Below are 9,191 nucleotides of genomic sequence, written 5' to 3' on the forward strand. Positions count from 1 at the left end.
AGAGAGATAGAGGTGGTGAAAGATGTATGTATATAGAGAGAGATCCATTGCAGGCACGCTCCGATCTTTTATCTCGGCTCCATACTGATGAGTGGAAAAGAAAAGGCATTGTTTAAGATTAAATAAGTATTGACGGAAACCATATACTGATATGTGCTGTCAAATATCATCATGATTATATTCTCCTATTTCAGCATTTTCAAGTGTTACAAAAACTGACTTTGAGAAAATAATTGTGTGTGAAATGTATAAGCTACACATATTCCAACTCTGTCCTTGTACTATGACTTCAATCAGCCTTCACAAAGACTACTCCGTGTTCCAAAACAGTTCCGTGATCTTGCTCTTAGGCCCCTGAGCATTCTAAAGTGTTCTGAGCATGTAGTGTTCTCCTCTGACCACTGGGGTCTAGGTGACATGAGAATAGCACCTCTCACACAGGGGGTCAACAGACAGCTCGTAAAGACCTCAGCCACTCTCTGCATTGTTAGGCACGAGCTGTCTGCCTATTGATCTGTCGTCAGTGGCTCCTTAGCCAAATGCTTGAATGCCTCTCTCTTCCTCTTCTCTCTCTCTCTCTCTCTCTCTCTCTCTCTCTCTCTCTCTCTCTTTCTCACTCTACCCTCTTCCATCACTTTCTCTGAGCGTGCGAAGTCAACCACCGCCACCATTCGTTACCGGATCCCCCCTTTTGTTCTGGCACCATCCACCAAGCGACTCCCAAGCCTCCATCTCCATCTAAAGCAGTCTGGAATTGCTCCAGTATCTCCGGAGGTGTCCCCAAAGCCTTCGCCCCACACTTCGGCGGGCTCTTGTTCCAAAAGTCGACATCCTTTTATTGGCACTCCCCCCAGGTTTGACAGAGTGCCACCGCGCTGGCGCCGCGTGTCCGTCACATCTGAGACGCCCGCCGGAGAATCAATAGATCACTAGAGTGGAACGCTCCGAGAGCTGAGGGACTTCCATTTTTCACCTTGTCATTTTGAAACACAGCTAATGTTGTCCCGTGTCGCTCCTGGTGGGCCATTGATATCTGTTGCGCATCATCCAAAGGCTAAGGCTGTTGTTTGGAGTGTACTGTAGTCACATGGCCTCATGATAGGTGACATGCTGCACAGTGTTTACAATCCACCAGTCTTTTAACATGAAGCTCTTGTGGATCTTTTCATGGGATTCCAAAATTCCAGTTTATTTCTAAAATAAACTTTGATGGAGAAGGAGAAAAGTGTAGAATACACCTATGGACCAAAAATAACATGCATGTAATGTCTTAATATAAATCTACGATACAAACTAAAGAATGTACACAATAACCCTGACGGTATGTTCCTCTTTATACCTCTCTCCAGAGGTATATTCCTATTGCAGAGCTTAGATGGCATCGAAATGTGTGGGAATGACCTGCTCTCCGCTATAAGATGCATAAACCTTCCAGCCAGGTGATTTGTTATGTTAAACAAGACAAACCCTTGTGACCACTACACAACTGCTTATTGAGCTTGAGTTATAGCGTACATACTGTAGCTCGCAGTAGCATCAACACCCGCTGGCAATTAGCGGCGCTTACTCAGTGTTTGTGCCTTTGATGTCTGACGCCCGCTTAAAATGATATGATTGGTGTTAGCTGTATTTTTAGACAGTGACCATACATGTAGTAGCGGTTTTTAAACAAAGAGATTTAGTAGTGACGGCTAGTCCTGCTATTTTGCGCTATTCCGTCAATTATTTCCATTGAGGTAATGTAGACCTATATTCTGGGAATCAAGCACAGTGGTGTAATGCTACTTAAATGATATTATTACAAGAGGTGAACTCAGTGAGCGTGCTGCTGAGATCATGCTTACAAAACTTTTTGGGGCTTTTCTAATGAAAATTAGAATCAAAATCAGTCCATTCACCATACTTATACAGATGGAGGTAAACATAGGGAGGTTTATCTCTAAAAACAGGAATGGTAGCCTATATGCAGTAGGCCTATGTTACGTGATAACAGCCCCACTCCCAATGGATAGCTGTATGTGCCAACACTAGTCAGATGAATAGGATCTGAAATTGGACAAACTAATGAGGAAAAACTTCACATTTGTGGTTGCAGGCTTTGGCTAAAGGTGTAAAACAGGCTAATGGGTAAGCCTGTTGTGCTATGATTTCTACATTGAGCTTAAAGGAGAATTCCGGTGTGATATTGACTTAAAGTGTGTTGAAGCATGATACCGAGTGTGAGCATTTGTCTCAGAGCTGATCTCGACCTGCCCCCTGCACTCAGAGAGCTGCCGCTCGTTAGCCGATGCTAGCACCAGGTTTTCAATGTGAGTGCCTCGGCATCGGGTTAGCCATGTAGCTCCACACTCAAAGTAGCTTTATTGGTAGACTTCTGAGGGCCCTGATGTTTCAGACACAGCCGTGAACTAGTCACAAATCAGTCACGTGACTAAATTCAAGATGGCTGCGAAAGGAAAAGTTCTTGATGTCTCGTTTTAAATGTCAGGGCCCTCAGAAGTCTACCAATAAAGTGTGGAGCTACGTTGAGCCTCATAAATGGTGTAAAACAGTGATTTATTTGCATGGCTAACCCGATGCCGAGGCACTCACATTGAAAACCTGGTGCTAGCATCGGCTAACGAGCGGCAGCTCTCTGAGTGCAGGGGGCAGGTCAAGATCAGCTCTGAGACAAACGCTCACACTCGGTATCATGTTTCAACAAACTTTAAGTCAATATCACACCGGAATTCTCCTTTATTGAATTGATCAATTGAATTGAATACTTTAATGTCATTGCACAGAATACAACGAAATTGGATCACAATCCTCAAGGTGCATTTAAAACAAAATAAAAGGCTAATAATTTAAGACAATACAGACACACAATCACTCAACCCCAGTTATTCTGTCCTCCCATAGCCCCATAGTAGGGTGAGGGACCCACACAAACAGTAGTACACATACATTCAATACATTCATGCTCATAGAAAAGTCAGGCGAGGTAGAATGAAGATAAATTGCAATTGCAAACAGTCCAATAGTAAAGTGCCAAACAACAGTCCACCCTCAGAAGGGCACAGTCTTTCATGTTTAGACGGGCCGTGTGTGTGGGTGTCTGGATGTGTTCAGTGTACGTATTGCAGTGGGATAGAAACTGTTTTTGAGTCTGTTTGTATGTGACTTGATGGAAATGAAGCGCTTGCCAGAGGGCAACAGTGCAAAAATGTGATGTCCGGGGTGTGTGGGGTCTTTTAGAATGGTTTCAGTTCTGGTGGTGCAACGGGAGTGGAAGACATCCTGCAGAGAGGGCAGGGAACAGTTTGTGATCTTTTGGGCGGTGTTAATGATGCGCTGAAGGGCCTTCTTGTCTGCTGCTGAGCAGCTGGTGTACCAGGTGGAGACGCAGTAGGCCAACACGCTCTCAATGGAGCAGCGGTAGAAGGACACCAGCAGTCTCTCCTCCAGGTGGTGTTTCCTGAGTGTTCTCAGGAAGTGGAGTCGCTGCTGGGCTTTCTTGACCATGTGTTGGGTGTTGGTGGCCCAAGAGAGGTCCTCAGTGATTTGTACGCCCAAAAATGTGAAGGCTGGAACCCTTTCCACACATTCCCCCTTGATGCAAAGGGGCTCCAGTACTGTTTTTGTCCTACGAAAGTCTATCACTATTTCTTTCGTCTTGGATGTGTTGAGGATGAGATTATTGACCTCGCACCACCCCACCAGTCTGTGGACTTCATCACGGTAGTCGGTCTCGTCTCCCCCTGAGATGAGGCCAACCACGGTTGTGTCGTCCGCATACTTGACGATGGTGTTTGTGGCTTAAACTTAAGAAACATTAGAATCTTTTACTAACTTATGCCTGATTTAGCCACTGTGTCAATCCCTCCCCTCATTGTAAAGCTCACAAGCAAAATAACAGATGAGCTCTTTTCAGCATAGATGATTCAGACTAGATGAGTCAAGCTAAAAGTGAATTACTATAAATCACTATGATAGCATAATATTGATTACAGTGTTATTTAGAACAGGAAGAGTCCAAGAGACCAGTTTTTGTTCTTCGAGCTTCTATTTCTCTGCCAGCTCCATGGATGCTAGAAGACTTCAGTATTCCAAAAAAGAATGGCTCACAGCTTTGCTGTACTCTTACTCAATGCCCCCAAAGGAGGGAAACATTTTAGGTGAGAAGTTTGCAAAGTTTCCTTTTGGGTATATTATTTATGAGGTGGGAGGTATACTCAGGAATGATTTGTCCTGCAGGTTTCCTTGTCAGCTTTTTATAGACTTGACATCAAACTTACAGCAAGTTTCAAGCAAGAATCAACATGGCTGACAAATGTAAAAGCTGTTTTGGAAAGGCAGGATTTCAATCACAAATGAAAGACCACACCTATTGGAAAATGATAGTGTTAGAAAAGCTATGTCAACAAGTCTGTTATCCTGTTGAGGCCTTGTCAGTGGGAACTAAATATGTATACATCTGTCATTGATTTGGTCCTCAGGAACAGCCTAGAAAAGCATTGAGGCAAAGATTTAATTTTAAAATCGCCCTGCTACCTGGACCCTCTTCGCATGCGAGAACTACGCCATGTCTAGCAAAGACTAGACTTTGAGTGTTTTGTTATCTGTGATAAGAGCCATGCATTTTTTTTTTTTAGATTATAATATCTTGAATTCTGCTTTATGGAGGTACTTTGTCTGATGTTGTACTTTATATGTTTTTCTTGCTCTCTGCCAAACGTTTCACCAACGCCAACACCTAGCTTTATGATACAGCCACTGTCATTTGATCATACAGTATATGCCACTGCCCCTTGACAACATTATACATTCATATTCACATTTAGTCATTTAGCTCACACTTTTATCCAAAGCAACTTACAACAAACAAGGTAGGCTACAATAAAGGTACAGTGCCACTAGGATAGTGTTAGTGCAGCAATATGTACTACTCACACAGAATAGCATAACAGTTCAAACAGAGCCAAGGGAGAGAGAAGAGTGATAGTCAGGATAAGGAAGAAGGCCATGGTAAGTGCTAGATCCCTACTGTACGCTTATCCCTACTTGTGTTTTCAAGTGGCGAGTGGTTATTTTAGATCGAAGCTAGAGATATATCCGTTGCAGTTCTCCAGTCTCTTGCATAACTGATGTACTTATGTCACATTTGTCACTATAGCCACTTGAATGTTTATAACTCTTCATCTCAACTACCAGACCGAGCTGTCGTCTGTGACTACTCATTCTAGAGTATACGGCAAACAGACCGGTGGCATTCATGTCCCTCTACTGTCTCTTAAAAAGCACACCAAACTGTACCTTTTAACAGAGCGATAAGAGCTTCACACTGACGAAACGCAGGCACTGATTTTATTTTTAAACTCCAGGATCCTCTCCCTGTCTATTGGCTCAGATAGCAGAGATGCTACAGGGGCCTTAGATTAGCACACAGACTCAGTGCAGCTAACCCTCCACCCCCCCTCTCCACTAAACCATCCTCCTCCAACATTTTGGGAGCAGAAGCTACTTTGCTAAGTACTCTGCTAAGTGTGTTGTTCCGTGTACACACAGGCATCGCCGTGGCGACTACGCTCTCCCGTCTCTCTGGACTTAGGGGGGTTAAGAAGGGGTTGGGATGATGGGAGCACAAGGGGGGGAAACACCGACACTGCCACTCACCCTCTCTCTCTCTCTTTCTCTCTCTCTCTCTCTCTTGATCGACGCCAGGGGAACACGTGGCCCTTGCACAAGAGGCCCTGTGTATGTCCTGTCGAGGGCGGCCGAAGAGGAGGAGGAGGCGAACTGATGTTATTACTTAGCGACCCGGGACGGCTTCAGCTCATCCTCTTCCTGTCAGCGAGCGGAGAGAGAGAGAGAGAGAGAGAGAGAGAGAGAGAGAGAGAGAGAGAGAGAGAGAGGCGGGATACAGAACCTGTCACCTCGTGTTCTCCTTCACTTCTCTGCGCTCTTCATTTCTATGGAAATATCCACGGGTCCCATGGACGCGACTGGTAAACAACTTGCTAATAATACGACCCCTGACTGCAAATAGCCGCAGTTTTAGTTTGATGTATTTCAAGTACGACTTCTTCAAATCATGTTGAGATCAGACTGGCGCCTATTATTGACCTGAGGCAATTTGATGATGTAATATCTTAGGAGTAAATATATTTCTACCCCACTCGTAAAACCACTAACTCTTTATTTATTAAACATTTTTTTGCCCTCTGGTTGACACAATACCACCACTAAATATGGTGAACAGACCCCGTCTTTTGTGATTTCAACATGCAAAGCATGTGTTTTGCTTCCCCCCCAAGTTTAAAAAACTCCTGTTACTGTTTAGAATTGATCCAGAAGCAGAACGCTAAACCAATACCAACTCATGACATTCCCAGGACAGATTATAGATCAGACAACTTGAAATAGCCTCTCTCCGTACAGTATAAAAGAATATATACTTAGCCCCACTTTGAATCCCTATCGTGTTACACCAGCAAATGCTCCTTCACCCAGAAGTAAGTATTAAAGTCTTTCGCTATGACATGACTTATGATTTTCCAGAGGACTTTTCTATAGTCTGTGTAATCTGCGCCATTTTTCTCTGCTTGATAGTGTTTTGATATGCCATTTATTAACCTTGTAACGGCACATTCCAAGAGAGCGGGCTCTCTAAGTGGAGAGGATTGGAATCCAACCCCCTTTTGCCGGAGGACTCAATCAATTAAACTTGGCGTCTGTTCCTCCCCTCTGCTCGTATAACTCAGTCAGTGTTTGACTCGGTCGTTTCAAATCCAGTGCCTCAAAGATGCACTTTCACATTGATTTAATCCTGACCAATCACTTGTGTAAATACAATGTGCCGCGTACTGTAAATTATACATTGAACCGAGAGCATATTTAAATGGGGTAAGTGTGGGTGGCGGGATTACCATCACAGCGAACGAGAACATCAACCATGTATTTTGTTTTCCAACTTGCATATGAAGTGATGGACTAATGGAATACAGTGAAGGCAATCTATAGAATATAGCGTAAACCAACTGCTGCCTTTGAACCTTGAATTCTTATTCCATAGCTTGAAGATGAACGTCAGCAGCATCCATGGTGTCTTGATGGAGAGGAGGGCCTCTGATCTGGGATGTGTGTGAAGGGTTTTTTTCTTGTTGTCAACTATCAAAACAATGTGGCGCAATGACGCATTGTTTAAGTATTCATGTGGCAAGTCATCAAACCATCCCATGATGTTAAGTGGATCACAGAACTATTTGCATAGTGCCTGATGATTCTCTTCGCCACGTTCACTCAATGGTGAGAGAAGACAGACATTATCAGTCTTGTGTTCTTCTCGAAACTGTTCAAAATGTTGATGTATTTCTGGCCAGACAACTAATGCATGGTGGTGCCTATTACAGCTTCTTGTTGTTCGTGGTATCATGCATTGCCAGGTCAATGACTTCAAAGGCATTCGGCAGTTACAGCTGAGCACCATCATACATGTTCTCTCGCTCTCTCTCTCTCTCCCTCACACACACACACACACACACACACACACACACATAAACTACAGACGTAGTGCTGAGCAGCACCGGGACATTTCTCTCTCTCTCTCTCTCTCTCTCTCTCTCTCTCTCTTTCTCTCGTACGTTTGGATGTGATGTTTTTCTCCTCCGTTCGTCGCTGCCCAAGCGTCTGATCCTCCCATCGGAATCGGAGAGAGGGTTAAGAGGGAAAGCAGGCCTTAAAGAGTGCGGCGCTTAACCTTGACCCGCATGGGGGCTTTTTCAAAGTGTCAGTGTGCGACTGCAGCTGCCCCCCTCGCCACTTCACAGAGTGTTTACATTCTGGGAGAAGTCTTTATCTTCCTGCGGCCTGGGATCTCTCGCCGGGAGTTTACACAGCGCGCACGCACACACACATGCAAGAGACAGACAGACGTACACACACACACACACACACACAGGCACACACACACACACACACAGACATGCGTTAGGACGTACGTGTACACACACCCACCGTCACACTACTTGCTCGCTTTCACAGACGCACACACACTCAATCTCGCACTCTCTCTCTCTCTCTCTCTCTCTCTCTCTTTCTATTTCTCTCCTTCTCTCCCAGACACGCTAGTGCAGTACCTTGTCTTATAAGCAATCTCTGAAAGACGCACAACTTCTCTCTCATTCTCTCTCTCTCTCTCTCTCACACACACACACACACACACACACACTACTGCCCAGTTTGAGCCTCCCGTGGAGACGGCGAGAGGAGAGGCCTGTCACATACTCATCCATTTTGTGGCCGCAGACTAGGGGCCAAGTTCCTCTCTCTCTCTCTCTCTCTCTCTCTCTCTCTCTCTCTCTCTCTCTCTCTCTCTCTCTCTCTCCAATGCCCTCTCTCTCACTCACTGAGGCTCCACTCTCTCTCTCTCTATCCAAGGCTTCTCTGTTTCTCTCTCCTTGCCTGAGGAGAATACGCAGGAGCAGGCCTTACACAGCCAAGCCCCTGCTCAGCGCGGATCACATTCACCAACACCCATGTTCTTTCTTTAAAAAGCCTCCATGACTTCCCGTTTAATTGGCAACAGGGCCTTTGAAATAAAAGTACAAATAACCACAGTTTGGCCCCAGTAATTGTCTGGGTGCTGAAATTGTTTAAAAGGGCAATTCGCTGGTTCCATGGAGATTTTTTTGTGGAATCGCAATTGGTCCCAGAGAGATGGCGAAGTGGTTGAGGAGTGCATTTATTTATTACACCATAAACAACAGATCTAATGATCTCTGGAAATTCAAGGCAGATGCCATTTCCGATAATTTAATCATCAAAATGGAAACTTTTACGAAGTTTACGAAGATGACATCAGTTTTTGCGGTTTTCCCGTGATATGATATCATTTGTCTCCAAGCTCTTGAAGCAACAACAACAACAACAACCTCCGCCACAGACGGACAGCCAATGAGATCCTCACAGGCCTGCATGAGGGCACTCAAGGACCAATGATGTTGCTTATCTGCTGATTGAGAGGACATGATTGGGACAGAGACTCCGCGCCTGTGCGTCACCGATTGTCCCTGCAGAGCATCACTGATTTCGAGCCGCGGTTCTCCTCAGACTGCCAGAGCCGACCCCTGTCAATCCATCATGATAGGAGGACCGGGCGAGAGATTAGAGCCACCAGGCCCTCCTCTACCTCGGCCACATCCACACACAAG

This window comes from Sardina pilchardus, chromosome 14, assembly GCF_963854185.1.
Source record: "Sardina pilchardus chromosome 14, fSarPil1.1, whole genome shotgun sequence".
NCBI classification, from domain to species: Eukaryota; Metazoa; Chordata; class Actinopteri; order Clupeiformes; family Clupeidae; genus Sardina; species Sardina pilchardus.